The sequence below is a fragment of the Trachypithecus francoisi genome, unplaced genomic scaffold (genome assembly GCF_009764315.1).
Source record: "Trachypithecus francoisi isolate TF-2019V2 unplaced genomic scaffold, Tfra_2.0 Contig00215, whole genome shotgun sequence".
Taxonomy (NCBI): domain Eukaryota; kingdom Metazoa; phylum Chordata; class Mammalia; order Primates; family Cercopithecidae; genus Trachypithecus; species Trachypithecus francoisi.
The window spans coordinates 44,649-66,357 of NW_022680509.1; the positions used below are offsets into that span (position 1 = coordinate 44,649).

At 43.4% G+C, this 21,709-nt stretch overlaps 1 long non-coding RNA gene across 1 annotated transcript; it reads left to right on the top strand.

The window, feature by feature from the left end:
- The first annotated feature begins 3,890 nt into the window (after positions 1-3,890).
- On the top strand, positions 3,891-21,289 carry LOC117078682. Its single transcript, XR_004435139.1, has 3 exons — positions 3,891-4,005; positions 9,891-9,982; positions 21,258-21,289. It is a non-coding gene; the product is annotated as an uncharacterized LOC117078682 (long non-coding RNA).
- The last annotated feature ends 420 nt before the right edge of the window (positions 21,290-21,709 follow it).

The following is a 21,709-nucleotide window of genomic DNA, read 5'->3' on the forward strand; positions in this document are numbered from 1 at the left end:
AATTCAGAATAGACTTATTCCTTAATAATAATTCAAAATCAACACTTTGATTCTTTTCGGATGACTGTAATTGACTATTCTATAGGCAGAGCAGTTTTCAGGCACAGAAAGTGTGGTAAGCAGTGACACTATGCTCCAAAAAGTGTTACGTTCTTTATAAAGGATTTTTTTGTCCACATGTCAACATATAATTTCATCCTCACTCTCTCTCTCTTTCTCTCTCTGTGTTTTATTTTTCTTTGAGATAGGGTCTCACTCTGTTGCCCAGGCTGGAGTGCAGCTGTACAGTCACGGCTCACTGCAGCCTCAACCTCCTGGGCTCAAGCGATGCTCATGCCTCAGCCTCCCAAGGAGCTGGGACTACAGGTGTGCACCACCACACCCAGCTCATTTTTTATTTTTTGTAGAGACAGGGCCTCACTATGTTGCCCAGGCCTGTCTTGAACGCCTGGCCTCCCAAAGTTCTGGGATTACAGGCGTCAGCCCCCATGCCTGGTTCATCTATTTATTTCCACAATCAGTTGCTTCTACTATTTCCTCCCCTTCCTCTTCTCCTCCCAACACTCCCTTTTTTCTTTTCATTGCTAATTATCTATGAACTTACCATAAAGTTTCCAATTTAGTTATTCACGGTACTAACGTTCCTTGCTGAGTTTTTTTTAACTATCCTATTTGCCATAGTTTTTCCCGATTTTATGACTATAATGTAATGAGTTTAGAGAAAAATGCCAAATGCCATAACTGACACCTCTGGTACCCAGGGCTGATGTAGCTTGTGTGTGTCTTTATTAATTCAGCATATAATTCTTCATTTTCACCTAAGTGTGTTTGCATTTTACAAATGAGTCTAAGTCCACCTGGTTTGAACACAGGATACTAACTCCACACACCCATTTTAGAAGGAGATCTTTAGTTTTTAGAAGAGATTATCTTGTGATTTCCTGTGGTCATTTGGCTAACATTTCCTGCAGACCTACTGTGCGCCAGGTACAGTGTCCAGAACTAAAAATACAAAGACACACTCAGAGTCCCTGCTCCTAGGTGGGGGTGTGGTGAGTCACAGTCTTGAACCCACCTCTCCAAGATCCCGTAGCTCCATCACCAAACAGTTGTCTATCCAGCAGCCAGTTACCCTTCTGGCCCTATTAGTTTGCAAATGAGATTATTTCCCTTGGTTCTCTTGAATGTCCTGAAATGGGGACTCTGTAAATATGGTCAGTCTGTAACTATTGCAAATTTGTCTTGGAATTGCATGAGCATTGCTTGGGCCCATCAACTACGTATTGTGGTTGAAATTAAATGGGGAGGTCTAACAGGTGAAGCTTAACTTAATGGCTTCTGCCTCAAATTAAAATTTTGGGGCCAGGCATAGTGGCTCATGCCTGTAATCCCAGCACTTTTGGAGGCCAAGACAGGCGGATCACCTGAGGTCAGGAGTTCGAGACCAGCCTGACCAACATGGCGAAACCTTGTCTCTACTAAAACTACAAAAAAATTAGCCAGGCATGGTGGCAGGCGCCTGTAATCCTAGCTACTTGGGAGGCTGAGGCAGGAGAATCACTTGAACCAGGGAGGCTGAGGTTGCACTGAGCTGAGATCTCGCCACTGCACTCCTGGGCAACAAGAGAGAAACTCCATCTCAAAAAAGAAAAAAAAAATTGGAATCTCTAGTAATATCTGCCCTTTCTTTTCTCACAGTTTCACTCACATGTTGTTCATAAATCTTAAGTATGGGTTTTTGGCTCTCTGTTAGGTGAAATACTTCATTTAGCTTAGCCAAAGCCAGACTTGGAGCAGCCTGGAAACACTCAAGCATCCCTTCTTCCCAATACACGAGGGTCTCTGTAGGTTTTTCTGTGTGTGTGTGTCTGTAGGGAGAGGAAGTTGTATTTGACTCCTCTGATAGTGGTTAGGTTGCAGCACTGTCTCCTTAGCCGGAGCAAATGCTGGGATGCACCATGGCTTTGCCTTGGTCATCTACATCACCCACATCCCATCACTGGGCTCCAGTCTGTTGCAGCGCCTCCAGGCTTAATTTATGTTCGTAATCTGATTATGGGGTCTGAGCTGTTCCAGCCAGCGGCCTCTTGCTTCTCGTGTACCACAGGCTCAAAGACACAAGTGCCTGGTCGCTCTAGTCCTGCACTGTGAAAAATCTCAACCCAGTTTTGCTTAGACAAGAAGAAGCTCGTTGCTGGCTGAGAATTAGCTGTAGAGCAGGCTGTGTGACTGAGCCTTCTGTGTGCAGCCATGTTCAGAAGCCCAGGTTTTTCCAGCTATTTGGGAGCTTTCAAATTCTCTGAGAAACATGGTAAGGCAAGATAAACATGAAATGCACTTATGTAACATAATGACTGCTTGGGCTCCTCTATTTTACCCTGTGTATTCTCCTGTGTCCAGTTACTTATACACGTTTCTCAAAAGACACTTTAAATAGCTAACTGAGCTTATCTTGTGACTGTTGGTAATGTGAATTTTTTTTCCCTTAGTAAGTTAAAGTTACTACTAAACCACTGAAACCTTTATGTAGGAAAAATTGCAAATGCAATCGGAATGCCCACATTTTGGACCAAATTCTAGATGTGCTGCACTTTAGCTAAAATATTTTTCTAAGTCAAATGCTATACATACTAAATTATTTCTAGTAGGCAGTGGTAAGTAGCATCTTTTTATTAACTCTTCATGTGAGACAGTTTGGAACAAGATACTGTCTTTTCAGTGGCTTTCTTCCAGCCCAGAGGAAAATACATGCTCTCAATTTAACTACCAAAGTGGTGTGGCATGTTCAGTTTACTGATTGAACACAAATGAAACGCTAAGGTTGTTTTGAGCATCACATTTGAAACTCAGCCATGATACATCAAAACTGTTTTCCAGCTCAAATGCACTATTGGGAAGTGACTTGAACAATTCAGACCTCAGATTCAGGAATTTTCTCCGACAGTACTTGATAGTTTTGTGAATTGATTTCTCTTTTGTTAATTACATAACAAGAAACTTGTATAGTTAGGAGAAAAGCTTAGATGTTTTACTGGCATTATATCTTTCATTTTATTGTATTTCTTTAGTTGGCCACAGTTCCAAATTCCAGGACTGAGGATGTATTTTGATGGATAATGAAGTGTCAACATCTGATATATTTTGTACTTATTTTTCCTCGGGCTTCTGCCCCTAAATATTAAAGAGCAAAAGGCACTTCCTTAGGGGAAGAAGTTTCTGTAAATGGTCTATTTGTGGTTTTTTAGTGAACAAATGCTGTAAGCCAAAGACTGTAAAACAGATTACATGCCATTAGACTGGTTGTAAATTTTCTCTGTGCCTGGTTTTGATTAACCTGTTCATTTGGGATGTGTTTTTCCCGTATAGAATTGTTACCAGCTGTCTTTAAATAATACATATCTTGTCTTCAAAATACAAATAAATGGTTATTTGTATTAGTTGTTATTGTTTAGATTTTAATGAGAGCAAAAGACACAGCTGAGTTGCCCTTTGCTCTTCAGACCCCACCCCCATTCTTTAAAGGCATCTCAAACATTTCTCGTTACCTGGACCAAAATTGCTTTTTTTCTTCTCTATTCCTGAGTATATAGCTGTGTTATTTAGTATTTAATTGCTTTGAGTTATTCTTGCTGCCATAACAAATTTAAATGGTAACATTGAACTAACTATGTTAGAAGTATTATTGTTATTATTGTTGTTATTATTTTCATTTACCCATGGAGTATGTTGGCTGCTTTCTGGAAGAGAAAAGCAAAACTTGCCTATGTACATTTCTATGTGGAATTTGATTCTTAGAAGGTGTCATTTTATATTTCTATTTTTTGTCTGGTTAACGGTTTTCTTTTTCTTCAATTATATGTTCAAAAGGAGTTTGGAGAGTTTTTTCTCATTGGATTTTTAACAATTTGCGTAACTATTTCAATGTTACATTATTTCTTTTCCCTTAGATTTCAACAAGAAAAACTTAAGCTTCGTTGGATTCCCACGTCAAAGGAAAGTTTCAAGGTAAAGTAGCCTTGTCGCAACGACTGTGAAATTTTGAAGATTTGTTGTAGCTTTTAAAATTATTCTCTTGAATGTCTAACTCATGAGTTTAAATGTTTGGCAAGATGTTTTCTATTGATTTATTAAAGTTTATGAAGCAAAAGAATCTTTGTATTTAATTCTGTTTATGAAAACTATTTGGAGAACAGAATCTTGGTGTCTGTTGTCATTAAAGGACTATTATCTTTTCTTTCTCACACCTGCCTCTAAGCAGGCACTGTCCTTTTGCAATCTGTCCATCAAAGAAGGGAGCTAGATTCTTTTTAGAAATGGTTTAAACTTGTTTCTCCTCCCTCTTCCTTCTTCCTTGCTTCCTCTCCTCCCTCCCTCCCTTCCTTTTTCCATAGACACACACACACACACACACACACCACACACACACACACACACACACACATCCATCCATCCATCCATCCATCCATCCATCCATGTGAGTTCTTGTTCCCTGATCTTCCCAACTCTCTCTTAACCTTTCTGTACTTCCAGTCCCCTTGGCTACAGAATATTATGGGTGCTAATTTGATGTGCCTAATGTGCTAAAACTCCATGACACATCATCATAGATGTAAGGAAGTGTGGAAATGAATGTCTGTGCCATACACAGTAGCTGTATCTCAGGTGCTTCTTAGTAGATCACTGCCATTAATAGAGTTTGATATTTTCAGATGGAGGCACAAAGTTGTCCCCTACACAGTCAGGCAAAGGTCTCAATCTGTGGTTCATTATAGTGGAAGGACCCAGCCCCAAATTCCACTCAGTTGCTCTTGTGCCTAAGGTTTTATGACATTGTTCCTTGACTAAAAAGGATTTGCATTTCAATAATGTTGGAATACACAGGGGTCTAACTCCTGTCCTCCTCAGGCTGAGCCTGCTCTGCATTTGAAAATGCCAGTTGATCTTGCAAACACACTGGATGGGACAAATCCTTGGTGTATTTCATCCGCATCTTTTAAATGTTTATGCTTTATTTAATTTTCACACACAATATCATCAAGCAGCACATCTAAGTATAAGGTTAATTAGAGCAGTGATGATCCAGAGTCATCAGTGAGGTTGTCTTAACTGACTCACGAAACGTTACTTTTTTAATGAGATGCATCCAGCATCCATATTTCTCATCTTGGTCATGTTTTAATAGGATCTGAGGCTTGGTTTCTTTCTTTTTCTTTTTTTTTTTTTTTTTTTTTTTTGAGACGGTCTTGCTCTGTCGCCCAGGCTGGAGTACAGTGACGCAATCTCGGCTCACTGCAAACTCTGCCTCCTGGGTTCACGTCACTCCCCTGCCTCAGCCTCCCGAGTAGCTGGGACTACAGGTGCCCGCCACCACACCTGGCTAATTTTTTTGTATTTTTAGTAGAGACGGGGTTTCACCGTGTTAGCCAGGATGATCTCGATCTCCTGACCTCATGATCCACCCGCCTAGGCCTCCCAAAGTGCTGGGATTACAGGCATGAGCCACTGCTCCTGACCCCAGCTTGGTTTCTAATATGTCCCTCGTAGGTTGATTTAACTGTCATGGAGCTAGTAAGTGATTAAGGAAACAAGAGACAGGAAGGCATTCCTTATTCAAGGATAGGAAAAGCATGCAATATGAAAGTCACACACGTCAGTGGACAGAGACTCAAAGAGACACAGCTATTCTCAAATCATGGGTGTTATGTCATGTATACCTAGTAAAATGACAGCCTATGTGCTATGGTGCTAAGTGTAAAATGGCCTGGAGGTACAAGATCCTGCTTCCTTAAAAGAAATCTAGTCAACCAGACACCAGCTAAAAGAGACGAAAATATGAGCTAATGGGGCTTCGTCTCCCGTATCTTATAATTTAAACTTCAGTAGGGGAATGAACAGGTTGTGGAGGAGACTTACACTGTGTGGGTGCTGCACAGTTCTTGTAATGACAGCATTTCCACGTTGTGAAAAATAGAGATGATAACAGCGGAGTATCCTGCTCTCCCTTTAATAAAATTCCCCCTGTTGCTACCGGTAGGCATTTAAGTAGGTTAATGGGACACATTTAAAAGAAAAATTGTCACAGAAGCAGGGGGCATTCTCTTCTTAGAAGCAGAGGAAGGGGGGTGGTGGCACAAACAATCAGTCCTAAAGAATGAGCGCTGTTTCAGGGGAGACAGGAGTTGGATAAAAATCCAAAATGTGTTTCTCACTGTTAGAAAGTTAAAATCAAAATACAGAAAATGAAGTGGATAGCACTAACTTTAGTATCTATGGAGAGATGCCTCCCTACTGAAACGTAGGCTCTTACTTTTGGTTGAGCTCTAGTGAGACACCAAGGCTTGCAGAGGTTGCCCCTACAGGCACCCCTTTGTCCCTGGGCGGGTGACTGAGGAGGAAGGGCGGGATCCAGCATCTGAGAGCTCCATGCTTTTGGGGTCACCGGTCCATGTGTGTTAGTAATGGGCCCTACCAGTCTCCCTGCTCTGGAGCCTCTGGGTCAGAAGAAGCAGAGAGGAGAGGAGAGTCCGGACCCTCACAGGTGCTTGTGTTTCATCAGCATCAGATGAGCCGGAAACGTGCTCACCGATGAACCGTCCTGAATTTTACAACCGCGTCTTACCTGTGTTTTGACTGATGATCGGTGCCCTCGGGTAGAGAAAGTTCAGGGAAGAAACATGATTTTTTTTAAAGAGAGAAACTCGATTTCACATGTTGATTTGAGGGGTCTTGCATCAGTCACAGCTTGTGGCACCCCTTGAGCCAGAGCCACACTTTCCAGCCCAGTCTGCCTGCTCCTGCTCCTCCTGCCTGCTCATCTGCTTTCTCAGAACCCCCCCAGTCATTTAGCGGGACCAGGGGAGAGAGTCAGGGGAGAGAGGCAGCAGAGACAGGACCAGAGGGTGATGACAGCCGTGTGGACTCAGTAATAAATGTTTATCTGGAAGCTGCAGATTCTAAAATTGATACTTTACAAACACGTGCAATTACACCAGTTTTTCACACATGTATGCAAGGTGAGCGAAGGTACTAAGGGATGATGTGTTCCAAATTATGTCCTGTCCAAAGATGAGAGAAGGAAAGAAAGGAAGGAAGGAAAGGAGGGAGGGTGAGACGGAAGGGAGGGAGGATGGGCTTATGACTGATGTTATTGACTGTATGCTCTTATAGTTATTCTCAATGTTTGTAGTGATTTTACCCCTGGCCGTCACATCAACGTTGCATAAAAGGTACACAAAAAATACTTCAGGGTGAATTATAGTATTCATTTGAAGTGTTTTGTAGTAGTTGTTCATTCATTCAACATATTTTAATTTTTTAAAAATACTTTTTAATTCAATCATTTAATTTTTTAACAGACAGGGTCTCACTCTGTCTCCCAGGCTGGAGTGCAGTGAAATGATCATAGCTCACTGCAACCTCAAACTCCTAGGCTCATTGGATCCTGCCACCTCAGCCTCCTGAGTAGCTGGGACTACAGGCTTATGCCACTGTGCCTGGCTAATTTTCCTATTTCTTTTTTTTAAGAGATGGGATCTTGCTCTGTTGACCACGCTGGTCTCAAACTCCTGGATTCAAACAATCTTCCTGCCTCAGTCCCCACAAAGTGCTGGGGTTAATGAGGTGTGTAATATACTTTGGGTTCTGGTCGGGATAGGCAGTGGGTCCAGGTGCTCTGCCCTCAGGACATGACCAGTCAACTGAGGCCCAGATGAGGAGCAAGAGGAAGCCACAGGACGGCAGGAGGCTGGTGGGGAGAGAGCTCAGGCGGAGGAAACAGCATGTCGAGTGAACCACATCAAGAAGCATCAGAGACTTCCCTCTTAGAGCTTGGGTTTTCTTTGGTTTCTGACCTGCCATCAAAAGGCTGCACTTCACATGGTGCTGGCACTATTTGTAGCATGTTTGGAGAAAATAAGTGCCTGTGGAGCCAGGGAGAGTTCGGTGATGACTCGTAAAGCTCACTCTGTAAATTCAGCGGAGTATTTAACTCAGGGACACTTTCTTGTTTTTCATTAGTGGCTCCATTGAGCTTTCTGAGAAACAGAAAGAAAAAGGAAAATAAAGGCACACAGGTGTTTATTTTTGAAAATAAGATATAGCATTTGTACCCCAAGTCAGTGCCCAACAAGCTGAATATTTCAGGGATTACATTATTTCACTTTAATGTAGAATTTTTTTTTTCCTGAAAATATTTTAGTTTCCCAAAGAAAGTATAGAACTTTGTCAAGATGCTTAAATTAGCAATTAAATAATCAATTAAAACAACATGCCATTCCTTGAATCGAGTACATTTCTGCCATTATTTAATTTTTTGAGGTTTCTGCATTGAAAGGAGTAGTTACTGCCTTACAATTCAGTGTTTAGAAGTCAGTGCTAATTCCAAGTTTCTGACTAGGCAGGTGTCCTAGGCTCTTCCAGCCAATCTGGAGTGTGGCTTATGAAGCCTGATTATTCTCTAGACTTTTCATTAAATAATGTGAACACACTCACCTGTGGAATATAAGCTTTGCTACATTGTATATGGAAAGACGAAGATTTCAGACAGGCTTGGTTCTAGGAGCACGGGATGGTGGACATGCTTTGGACTGTGTGGAAGTTCTTTCCATGTAGTTTACACAGTGGGTAGAGGTTATTCAGCTGTCCCACTTACTCAGTACCCACAGCGGCTTCCTCGGTCTCTTCCTTGGCCTCTATGGAAGTGTACCCGTACAGTGGAAGGTCAGCTTCACAGTGAGTCTTTTTCAAGCCCATCTTTTACCCCTCTGGAGGTCACACTGACCTTGAGGAACCGCAGTTCCCTGTTTCCACAGGTTTGTTTTCTTCCTTCGAGGCAGCAGCACCCTCTGCCCTGCCTGCTCCGGGCACATCAAAGACGATGGAGTTGTGTACACAGTAGTCTTGGGGTGACTGTGGCTGGTATTAAACTAGGAGACGGATTTGAATCTTATCTCCTCTTCTTGTCAAATATGAGTCTTTGGGCAAATCACGTAACAATTTCCGGATCTGTAAACTGAGGATGGTACTCGTTCTAGTGTTGTGCTGCAGCCTGACGTGCGTGCCTCTCTCCCGACTTTGAGTTCAGTGAGTTCTGTGGGAGCCTGAGATCCGCCATGTTAGGAGTGTTGACACCACCAGTCAATACTACAAGGCAGGTGCTTTTTGCAAGGCCAGGTGGAGGGCCTGGGTGGGCGGGGCAAGAGGTCAGGGCCATTTGTACCTTTATCAGCACCCTGCTGAGTAGTTCATACCTCATAGGGTCTTGGGGAGATAATTAAGGAGATACTTGGGGTGTGCTTAACATGGGGGGAAAGTCCATAGTAAGGGCTCACTTCCTTTATTAATCTCCTCTTTCATTTCCTCTTTTATTCCAACACGAGTCTTCATGAGGCTTTCCAAACTTTTGACCATGGTTTGATGCCTTGGTTGTTTGAAGGCATCTGTTACTTTAATGTAATTTTAACACTGGAGGACAGTGTGTAGATCACCTAGACAAGTTACTGATTTTCTGAAGAAGAAATTGTAGCACAGAGAGGTTGAGTAATTAATACAAGCTTGCACAGCTATTCTTAAGTCAAGAAGAAGTGGTCAGTCTGAGTTAAAGAACACGACTCCAGATTCAGCAATGTCTTCACACACCACACCACACCACACCACACCACCCACCAATCCTGCTGTAATTACTTAGTTGCACAAAAAATCACAATATTTACAGAAATATAAATAAGTGAAAAAAGTTACCAATTTACTCCCCAATATAAAATGTTTTACCTGCGATCTATGTATACATATTTAATGATGTGTAACAATATCATAATTTTTATGTTCTGCATTTTTTCACTTATATATCTTTATTTAAACGGACTTAACTTTATTAATGGAGTAATTTTTAGCTTTCAGAAGGAGTTCTCACTCGAAGATAAAGAACAGCTCGCTAACCACAAAAGAGGAATTGATGCTAAGCTTTTAGCTGCACTTCCTAAAGGTAAGGCTGTTCCTAAGTGATCAACCATGTCTGGGTAGATGCCTATTGTGTTGTCTGAATTTCCTTGAGCAGAACTCTCTCCCTAACCTCCAGTTTACAGTCTCCTTTGCGGCCCTTCCTGCCTCCTCCAAGAATTAGCTTCAATTCCCTGCCGTCTCCATGCATTTTTAATCCTCAACTTTCTACTCTTTCTTGCCCTTTAATTTTAGGCATCCTCAGGTTTTTTTTTTTGAGACAAGAGTCTGGCTGTCTCCCAGGCTGGAGTGCGGTGGCGCGATCTCGGCTCACTGCAAGCTCCGCCTCCCAGGTTCACGCCATTCTCCTGCCTCAGCCTCCCGAGTAGCTGGGATTGCAGGCGCCTGCCACCTCGCCCGGCTAAGTTTTGTATTTTTAGTAGAGACGGGGTTTCACTGTGTTAGCCAGGATGGTCTCCATCTCCTGACCTCGTCATTCGCCCGTCTCGGCCTCCCAAAGTGCTGGGATTACATGCGTGACACACCGTGCCCAGCCTTCAGGTTTTCACCAGAGGTTGGGTGTGACGGTGAGACTGGAAACATAAAATCGACTTTCCCTCATCTCTCCTTTCCCTTTAACCTGCTCCAAGGGTAGTGAGTTCTGGCCATAGCCCCATTTCTTCTCTGTCCACCCACTCCTGCTGCCTCTGGAGGCTGCCCCAGGCCTCTTGATGCTTCCCAGCTTTAGGGCTTTTTTTTTTTTGAGACCAAGTCTTGCTCTGTTGCCCAGGCCGGAGTGCAGTAGCACATTCTTGGCTCACTGCAAGCTCCGCCTCCCAAGTTCAAGTGATTCTACTCCTTCAGCCTCCCGAGTAACTGGGACTACAGGTGCCCACCGCCGCGCCCGGCTAATTTTTTGTATTTTTTTGGGCGGGGGGTGGGACAGAGTCTCACTCTGTCTCCCAGGCTGCAGTGCAGTGGCACGATCTCGGCTCACTGCAAGCTCCGCCTCCCGGTTCACGCCATTCTCCTGCCTCAGCCTCCCGTGTAGCTGGGACTACAGGCAACCGCCACCACGCCCAGCTAATTTTTTGTATTTTTAGTAGAGACGGGGTTCACTGTGTTAGCCAGGATGGTCTCCATCTCCTGACCTCGTCATTCGCCCGTCTCGGCCTCCCAAAGTGCTGGGATTACATGCGTGACACACCGTGCCCAGCCTTCAGGTTTTCACCAGAGGTTGGGTGTGACGGTGAGACTGGAAACATAAAATCGACTTTCCCTCATCTCTCCTTTCCCTTTAACCTGCTCCAAGGGTAGTGAGTTCTGGCCATAGCCCCATTTCTTCTCTGTCCACCCACTCCTGCTGCCTCTGGAGGCTGCCCCAGGCCTCTTGATGCTTCCCAGCTTTAGGGCTTTTTTTTTTTTTGAGACCAAGTCTTGCTCTGTTGCCCAGGCCGGAGTGCAGTAGCACATTCTTGGCTCACTGCAAGCTCCGCCTCCCAAGTTCAAGTGATTCTACTCCTTCAGCCTCCCGAGTAACTGGGACTACAGGTGCCCACCGCCGCGCCCGGCTAATTTTTTGTATTTTTTTGGGCGGGGGGTGGGACAGAGTCTCACTCTGTCTCCCAGGCTGCAGTGCAGTGGCACGATCTCGGCTCACTGCAAGCTCCGCCTCCCGGGTTCACGCCATTCTCCTGCCTCAGCCTCCCGTGTAGCTGGGACTACAGGCAACCGCCACCACGCCCAGCTAATTTTTTGTATTTTTAGTAGAGACGGGGTTTCACTGTGTTAGCCAGGATGGACTCGATCTCCTGACCTCGTGATCCGCCCGCCTTGGCCTGCCAAAGTGCTGGGATTACGGGCATGAGCCACCGCGCCCGGCCAGGGCTTTTGCATTTAACATCTCGTAGCTTCCCTGCTGGGCTGCGAACAGCAGGTTCAGACTATATCATGACCATCTTTCTTCTTCCCCAGGAAAGCACTCACACGTGTTTGATGAATTACTGTTTCCACTGGTCAAGGCGCACATGCAGTAAAATGTCTGCACCACTATAAACCAATTCCCCCTAGTTTTTCCTATGAAATGATGGAAACATCGCCTGGTCTTTGTAACTGTAACACCAGCACAGGGAACGATCATTGGTCCAGGCTCACTTCATCCTGACTGAGCTGTGGAGACCTTCCAGGGGAAGAAACAGATTTGATGGAAGGGCAGATTTTTTTCTACTCTGAAAGAAAAAGCAAAAATCATGCCCCAAAGAAATTAGACCAAACAACGTATTCTTTTAGTAGAAAGTAAATCCAGTAAAAAAGGCCCGCTGCCGAATTGGAATACATCTGAGGAATGGAACGGATGATTGGCCAAGACATAGTCTGATGAGCGTGGATGTCTGAAAGACTCCGGGGATTTGGCCTGGTGAAGAAAACCCAGACAGGGACATGTGGCAATTCTCAAGAACTGACAACACTGTCAGCTGGAATATAGGTTTATTCTATGTTGCTCCAGAGGCCAAAAGTAAGAATAATGTATAGAATTACAAGAAGGCAAATGAAATTTCGTTTCAAAAAGAAAATTAATCGTTCATGCTACCTGGAAATGAGGTGGTCCACACTGTGCTCGCATCAGAGTTTTCAAGGCAAGTCAGTGGCCTCATGTCCAGGTAGGACGGGTGCAGATAGGGCATAGAACGGCTGTCAAATGGAATGACTCTGCCAGTGTTTAGGACTCTCTGTGAAAGAGTTTCATCTGAGCCAAACTAAAGTGCTTAAAACCTATGCAGATGATCAAAACAAAGTATAAGAATGAGCAAATCGATATTAGCATTAGCTGAGAAGAGTTGATTAGGCAAAGTTCTACATAGCAAAGGTTGTTCCCACCAGTCAGAAGGGTCCCTCTTTCCCCTTCTCTATCCCAGTTCTTTCATTTGATGCATAATACCACAGACAATATTATGAGCAGAAAAATCAAAAGCAGTATGAAATGTTAGGTTCCTTAAGGTTCAACAAATGGTAACTTCATCTGTAATAAACTTTTAGAACACCTAAGCTTATTAGCCAGTTGTATTAAAATTTTTCTCATAAATTATTATAAAAAATAATGTTTACAAATCAAAGATGATGATTTTGTGTATTCACCAGATTGATGTTTCTAAAGTAACATGGTCCCTTAAATCCTTAAAACATGCTTTAAAAGTGCCAGTGCACCCGCCGGGCAAGGCAGCTCACATCTGTAATCCCAGCACTTTGGGAGGCCGAGGCGGGAGGATCATGAGGTCAGGAGATCGAGACCATCCCGGCTAACATGGTGAATCCCCGTCCCTACTAAAAATACAAAAAAATTAGCTGGGCAAGAAGTCCCAGCTACTTGGGAGGCTGAGGCAGGAGAATCGCTTGAAACCTGGAGGCGGAGATGGTGGTGAGCCAAGATCACGCCACTGCACTCCAGCCAGGGCAACAGAGCGAGACTGTCTCAAAAAAAAAAAGTGCCAGTGCCCCATGTCCCCTGAATTTCACCTAAATTCTCTATAGTCTTATTTCATATATCTTTGCTTTTTATGAGAAAAAATAGGAAGATTTGGAAAGACCAGCAATTTCGTTGTTTCTCTGATTTAACAAATGTATTAATTATTTTATGTGTCAGCTCTTAGCAATATTAGGTTTAAAAGGGATTTGGTTATAATTTTATTTGAATGACATCAAGTTTTATGTGTGATAAGTTTATAGAAGTCTCTTTCTGTTCATTTCCTGTGAAACTGGGCATTACAGTGGTTGTTACTTTTTCTCTACAGGTCTTCCTCTAAGTGTGTATCACAAACAAGTAATCAAGGGATTAAAAATCTTTACCTATGTAGCTTTTATAATATTAAAAAAAAGATTTTTTGTTTAGGAATTATGAAGTGGACCAAATATATTACTCCACTTTCTTTAGCAGCTTTATTAAGATACAGCACACGTACCATGCAATCCTATCATTTGAAGTATGCCATTCGTTCGGTTTTAGCAATTCACAGAGTTCTGCCTCCATCAGCACAGCCAGTTTTAGAACATTTTCGTGACTCCGAAAAGAAACGCTACACCCTTTAGCCATCACCCCTCCCCCTTATTCCTCTAGTTTGTAATTGCTTGGTTTATGAGCTGCTTGTCTTTATATTAGTGGCTGCCATCCAAGAGTAAAAGTTAAAGGGCTTTACTCCTGTGGGAAGTAAGATCAGAATATTCCGGATCTGGCCTGGGCTCTTGGGCTGTCGCGTCAAGGAGGAGAGAAGTGTTCTTGGCAGTACCCCTGCCACTTATATTTCTTTGGAAGGTTCTACTGTGCTCAAGTTTGGAGAACTGAACTCAACAATGTCTTAACCAGAAACTTCTGTTTCTTAGAGCTAATGGAAGAAACTATGTTTCCCAAGAAAAGCACCCCACAGACAAAATCGTCCAGCATATTGGTGTTATATAGTCTTATTGATAAAGCATATTAGGTAGTTAAATAACTTATGAAGTATTATAGCTCTGCTGTCAAATTTCCTTAAATCTCCTTACTTGAAAACTAATCTCCAGATCCCATTAGAAATAACTAAAGAAATAGACTCATGGAGTCTGTATTGCCACTGTAGCACCACTCCGAATCACTCAAAGAAGAGTAACAGACCAACATAGCAGGTAAAACAAGGGACAGGCACGTAAGTTTAGAAGCCCTAATGTATTTGAAAGCAAAGTAGATGTCTTATTATAATGGAAATTAGACCATTGATGCTTATTGATATCTGGATTACATAATAACTACTATTACTAAACATGAACCATATATGAATTATAATTTTGACACAGCATATAATCAATTGAATTACAGCTGGTGAACCTAATTTTAAAAAGCATTCTTATTCTTTTTTGTTAGAAAATACACACTGAAGAATTTAGAGATAAAAAGGCCTCATGCTGCAATTGACTCAAATGGTTCAGAAAAAATATTATGTAAACATGTATGTGTATGTATGTACATACATATGTACATATAAATACACTTATGGAGAGGGAAAAAAGAATAAAAATAAGCCAAAGTAGTAAAATGCTAACATATTATGAAGGATATCTTTTACATTGCCTGTAAGTCTGAAATTACATAAAATTTTTTTAAAGTTTTCAAACAGAGACCTTCAGGATGATCAATCACAAAGATAACTTTGGGCTGGGCATTGTGCCTCATGCCTGTAATCCTAGCACTTAGGGAGGTTAAGGCGGGTGGATCACCTGAGGCCAGGAGTTCAAGACCAGCCTGACCAATGTGATGAAACCCCATCTCTACTAAAAATACAAAAAATTAGCTGGGCATGGTGGTAGGTGCCTGTAATTCCAGGTATTTGGGAGATTGAAGCAGGGGAATCGTTTGAACCCAGGAGGGGGAGGTTGCAGAGAACCGAGATTGCGCCATTGCACTCCAGCCTGGGCAACAAGAACAAAACTCTGTCTCAAATAAATAAATAAATAAATAAATAAATAAATGAAGATAACTTTGGTAGAACTGTAGGTAGGCTTTATAAATAAAACAACAGAGTTACAACACAGATTTCTACAGCAAGAGGGACTTCCATCCATGATGTTTTTGGCATTAGTTTTATGCTAATAATTAATAATATAAAACCATGTGTTATAATATTAATAATAAACACGGTTTTATATTAGTAATAATATAAAACAAACATGGTTTTATATTATTAGTAATAATATAAAACAAACATGGTTTTATATTATTAGTAATAATATAAAACAAACATATAATATAATACATGTTAATTACACATTAATTATATTACATGTTTGCATAGACTTGGGGAAAAGAGGTGAAACTCAAAATGTCTATTACTTCTTTTTGTCTGGTACATAATTTCTTTATTATAATCCCACGTCTGTAGGAATGAGGTAAATCTTGGCAATTGAAAAAATATTTGCTAGAAAGAATGGACTGACAGCTAATTATTTGTTTGCCGGAAATTTGTTTGCAGGAAGAATTTTTATTTTCCTAAAAAATTCACTATAGATTTCCACTAAGAGTTAATAAGCTCACCAATACATTTAAAGGACAGTTTAATTTATGAGCTCATTTAATTCCTCAGGGAAGGCCAGGCACAGTGGCTCATGCCTGTAATCCCAGCATTTTGGGGGGTTGAGGTGAGTGGATCACGAGGTCAAGAGATCGAGACCATCCTGGCTAACACGGTGAAACCCCGTCTCTAAAAAAAATATAAAAATTAGCCAGGCACCTGTAGTCCCAGTTACTCGGGAGGCTGAGGCAGGAGAATGGCGTGAACTCGGGAGGCAGAGCTTGCAGTGAGCTGAGATCGTGCCACTGCACTCCAGCCTGGGCAACAGAGCAAGACTCCATCTCAAAAAAAAAAAAAAATTCCTCAGTGAATGATCAGAGAGGACCCTAAGGTGTCCCTTCAAGTACCCACTATGTTGATGGATTCTAACTTCCAGGAGCAATAGGCTTGGCATAGCTTTGCGTTGAATCTGGGCTTGACTGAAAAGAGTGCAGTGCTGGGCTAGTGGCGTCTGTGCTGTGTAACCTAGGGCCTGGGTGTCTAAGGCACAGGCTGTGTATTTGAAATTCTAGTACTGGGGCATCAGTGATTCTCAATGGTTCTCAATCTAGGGCAGTCCCTAAGGGGCTTTAGAAGGACATTTTTTAGGACATTTTTGTGTTGCAACAATTGGGGGTGATTTAGCTTTTAGTAGGAGAACCTGGGACATTCAACATCCTGAAGTACAGAGCTCGCAGCAAAGCCACTTTCCACTTAGAAGCCGTTAGTGCTCCCATAGTGATCTGCGAGTTCTCTGGAGCCAGCCTCCTGAGTCCATGACCCTGATGAGGTCCATCTGTGTGTCTGCTAAATCCTGTCCTGAGAACTTCTCGTCTTATGCCCAGAAGTGCATGGCTATCAGAGGGCAGTGTTCACTGGTGGGCTGCTTAGCCTGTTTTGTCTAGAAGAGGACAAAGATCTCCATGGGCAATAGGATGACTCAGCCTGTCCCCTGTCCTTCTCTTGGTTCTTGCTACTCCTGGCTGAGGTTCAGCTTCTGTGATGAACTGCATCCTGGCTTCCTTCTCATGTTATCTTTGTCCTTACGGAATACTGAAGCAGGGCAGTAAGGGCGGCAGGAAAGTCTACCTTTCCTGTGGGCAGGAGACTTGCACAGTCTCCCGATTAGCTGATCTTTCCTTCTGGAATACAGGGAATAGAGAATGGCAGGAAGCATTCCAGAAGGAAAGATCAACTAATGATCTTGGCACTCAACTACTGATTATGACACTGTATGTGTGTGTTAATGGTTTTGATCCTTACCCAGATGAAATAGTGTGGGGGGTGGGGAAAGGGAACTATCAGGCTGTGCCTGCAGTCTCAGCACTTTCGGAGGCCGAGGCCAAAGCCAGGGGATCGCTTGAGCCCAGGAGTCCAAGACCAGCCTGGGCAACATGGTGAAACCCCTGTCTCTACAAAAATACAAAAATCTAGCCGGGCGTGGTGGTGTGTGCCTGTAGTCCCAGCTAACATGTGAGGATGAGGTGGGAGGATCACTTGAGCCTGGTAGGTTGAGGCTGCAGTGAGCTGTGATCACACCACTGCACTCCAGCCTGTGTGACAGAGACCCTGTTGATGGTGACAGGAGACAGACACATTCCTAGGCAGACAGGGACAGGTCCCCGGTGAAACCCAACCTTCAATCCAAAGAGAGCCTAAAGCCCAAAAACCAAGCTCCTAGTTCCAGATAGAGCCCATAACCAGCATGAGAACTTCTATCATCATCTTACCCTGTCTCTCTCTATTGGTTCCTTCTCAATGATACCGTTTTTTTGTTTGTTTGTTTTTGTTTTTTTTTTTTCTGAGATGGAATCTTGCTTTGTCGCCAGGCTAGAGTACAGTGGCATGATCTTGGCTCACTGCAACCTCCGCTTCCCAGGTTCAAGTGATTCTCCAGCCTCAGCCTCCCGAGTAGCTGGGACTACAGGCACGAGCCACCACGCCCAGCTAATTTTTGTATTTTTAGTAGAGACAGGGTTTTACTGTGTTGGTCAGGATGGTCTCGATTTCTTGGCCTTGTGATCTGCCTGCCTCAGCCTCCCAAAGTGGATGATGCCTTTTAACCAGTCAAATGGTACTTTTACCAAAACCTACTTGTGGACCAGTCAGCATGTGCTACCCCATTCTAAGCCCATAAAAGCCTCCAACCTCAGCCTCACAGAGGGCTACCTGCTCATGGGCTCCTCTTGCAGCTGAGTGCTGCCCACTCCAGGGTCCCCTCTCCACTGAGAGCTTTCTTTCTGTCACTCAATAAAAATCTTCTCTGCCCTACTCACTCTCCAGCGCTGCCCATCTTATTCTTCTTGGTCACAGGACAAGAACCCTGAACTCGCTGAGCTGTGGGCAGCGGGTAGATATGAGCTGTAAGTGTCCCTGCTTGCCAAGCTGTGGGCAACAGGAGTGAAAGAGCGGTAGAATGCCCCTGCTCCCTGAGCTGTGGGAGTGAAAAAAGCCGCTGAGTGTCACACCCTTTTGCTCGCCAAGCTGCAAGCGGCTGGAATAAAAGGGCTTATGGCAAAGCTCCCACTCACTGAGCTTTGGGAGTGAAGAGCTGCATTTCTTGGGAGTTTAGATGTTGGGACTCCCCAGTCAAGAGCTGCAACATCCCTTGGAGCTCCATGGTTGCTGGCATCTCCAAGTTTTTTGGTGCCACTGTGTTCCCCTTGTCTAGACGGTGGCACCCAACACAGAAGCTGCTTGTTGCACACCTGGTCCAGCTGTGGACTGAGGGTGGAGCCTTAGCAGGCATAGGATCTGGGTTGGGAGAACCACAGAGTACAGCCTGCTGGCCAAGTGGGCAGAGTGAGCCTGTAGGCCCAAGCAAGGCCCTGGACACAGGTCACCACAACTGCAGAGATTTCTGGCTGGCGAAGTGGCACCGAGGGACTCCTGTAACACTGTAACGCTCCCTCCCAAGCAAGCAGGGAGAAAAAAGCCGCTGTGCACTGTTTCCTCCCGCTCACCGAACTACAAAAGCCGTAACACTGTAAAAAAAAAAAAAAGAAAAGAAAAGAAAAGAAAAGGAAATGAAGGAAATGTGATAATGCTACTTAGGACCCTACTAACATTTTCTATTTCTCAATTAGGGTTTGAGGCACGGGTTCAAGTCGTACCTTTTAGGCGCCCCTGGAATTTGGTTTCGATAGCTTCTTGAGTGGCCTTTTGAAAAATTTGGCTCCCCTCTCCTCTTTGGGGTTTAAATAACTGATTAAAATGCTTCGCTTTTTGTCATCTTTGAAAATATTTTCAAAATATGTCCTACCAACCATTAAAGTTTTATCACCATAATCTCACTAGGGCTAATTTGTTAATGGGGAAGCTGTTGTTATTGGCCAAGCCTCCTCTCCCCAGGCTGCATGGCAGGGTGCCCCATTCTCACTATACCCCTGTCTTCTAAATAGCAACATAATTACCTTTATAAGACAAGCGACTCTGCTTCCAGCTACTCTGATTCCTGCAGAGACCAACTGAGAGACTTTTTTGAAGTCACAGACAGAGACACTTTGTCTTTTTGAAGCCAGCTACCCTAACAAAAGCCAATTCAACTAGTTTTAAGGTGGCTATCACATAAAAATAAATGAAGAAAAACAAGGCTTACATCTCTGAACACAGTCAAAGGACAATACAAGGCTGGACGCGGTGGCTCATGCCTGTAATCCCAGCACTTTGGGAGGCCAAGGCAGGCAGACCACCTGAGGTCAGGAGTTTGAGACCAGCCTGGCCAATATGGCAAAATCCCATCTCTATAAAAAATACGAAAATTAGCTGGGCATGGTGGTGGGCACCTGTAATCCCAGCTACTCGAGGGGCTGAGGCAGGAGAATCGTTTGAACCTGGAAGGCACAGGTTGCAGTGAGCCGAGACCACGCCACTGCACTCCAGCCTGGGCAACAGAGTGAGACTCTGTCTTAAAAAAAAAAAAAAGGGCAATATAAAAGCTATGTGTGTGTGTGCATGTGTGTGCATGTGTGTGCGTGTGTGTGCGTGTGTGTGTAGTTTTGACTCCTAAAAAGCACCACTTTGAGAGAAGAAAACGGAAATTGAAGCAGTCGAAAATCAAATTCCTTTGAGTTTCTCCTGTGACTCAACCTTTCAAAACTTCTCATCGGCCCTGACCCCAGGCTGTCCGGCCACCTCCCTTTCTTTCTCCCATCCCTTCCTGAGTCCTTCATAAGAGCCTCTATGAATTTAAGCGATTGAGGAGCAGGCAAGAAGAGAGAACTGTGGCCATTTCTCCAAAGAAACAGTTGTCTGGCATCTCGGTAATATGCTGGTAGTCAGTGTCATGTGAGAACCTCCCAACCTCAGCACAGCGTTTGTTCTGTTTCTCCAATGCTGCCAGAAGCACTGGGGTCATTACCTTGCCCATGATCCACCTAAATTATAGCAAGGAAACCACTGTTAACATTTCCTTCCAGCAAAAGCCTGTGCAGGGAGGCGGAGGACCTGTGTTCATCTAAACTGTAGCTAATTGAAGCGGCCACTTGAGGCACTGTGGGAAACAATCAGATAGTTACAGCCATTGACAGATTCCATGAGAGGGAGGAGGAGGAGCGGCCCTGAGTTCATGCTTGTAGCTTGCCGATGGCCCTGTGGGTTCACACTCCTAGTCTACACTTCTGTAAATGATTTCCATAATAGAAGCTTAGAATACTTTGTTAAATCAAACAAAAGTTAGTAACAGTTATTGAGATTTCTGCCTAAATACTTTCCTAGAGAGACCTTGCTCGTCAGGTCTCCCTGGATTCCCCTAGAGGAAACAGAACCTTCTTCCTTACCCTGTATGATTTTAGCTCCTTGCCAACCTATATATGTGACATTTACATGAGTCACCTATGTAGGTGTTGCAATGTGTATACAACAAAACATTCTATTTAAATTATTTTAATGTATGCAATTTTAAATATATTACATATTTATTTCATATTAAACAATAGTTTGAGGATCTGACTTAAAACATGTCTCAGTTTTGCCTTGATAACTCAGTCAATGAGTATCAAATACTCAACTTGATCTTAGGGGAGGATGATGCATCCGTGTGTGTGTGTGTGTGTGTGAACTCTTCTTCATTTGGCATCTGCCTCCCCTCCTGAAAAACAGTCTCCAAGAAAGCAGGAACTTGGTCAGTTTTGCATATCACTGTTACATAGGAACGAAGAACTGAAATTTGCAGTTCAATAAAGATGTTGCGTGAGTGAATAAAATGAGCATATAACTACTAATACTATATCTTGTTTGGTTTTGTTTCAGTTGTGAATTAAGAAAAATTTTTGAACCAAAGAGAAAATAATTTTTAGAAATAAGAAGTTAAGATTTTTTTTTTTTTGAGATGGAGTTTTCTGTAGCCCAGGCTGGAGTGCAATGGTGCCATCTTGGCTCACTGCAACCTTCACCTCCCAGGTTCAAGTGATTCTCCTGCCTTAGCCTTCCAAGTAGCTGGGATTATAGGCACGCACCACCATGCCTGGCTAATTTTTGTATTTTTAGTAGAGATGGGGTTTCACCATGTTGGCCAGGCTGGTCTCGAACTCCTGACCTCAGGTGATCCACCTGCCTCGGCCTCCCAAAGTACTGGAATTACAGGCGTGAGCCACCACACCCAGGTGAAGAAGGTAAGATCTTTATAGTACGGAGTTATTAGAAGAGCTTGGCAAAGCAGTATCCCATTTTCCTTTAGACTTGACCACTGTTGCTCACTCCGC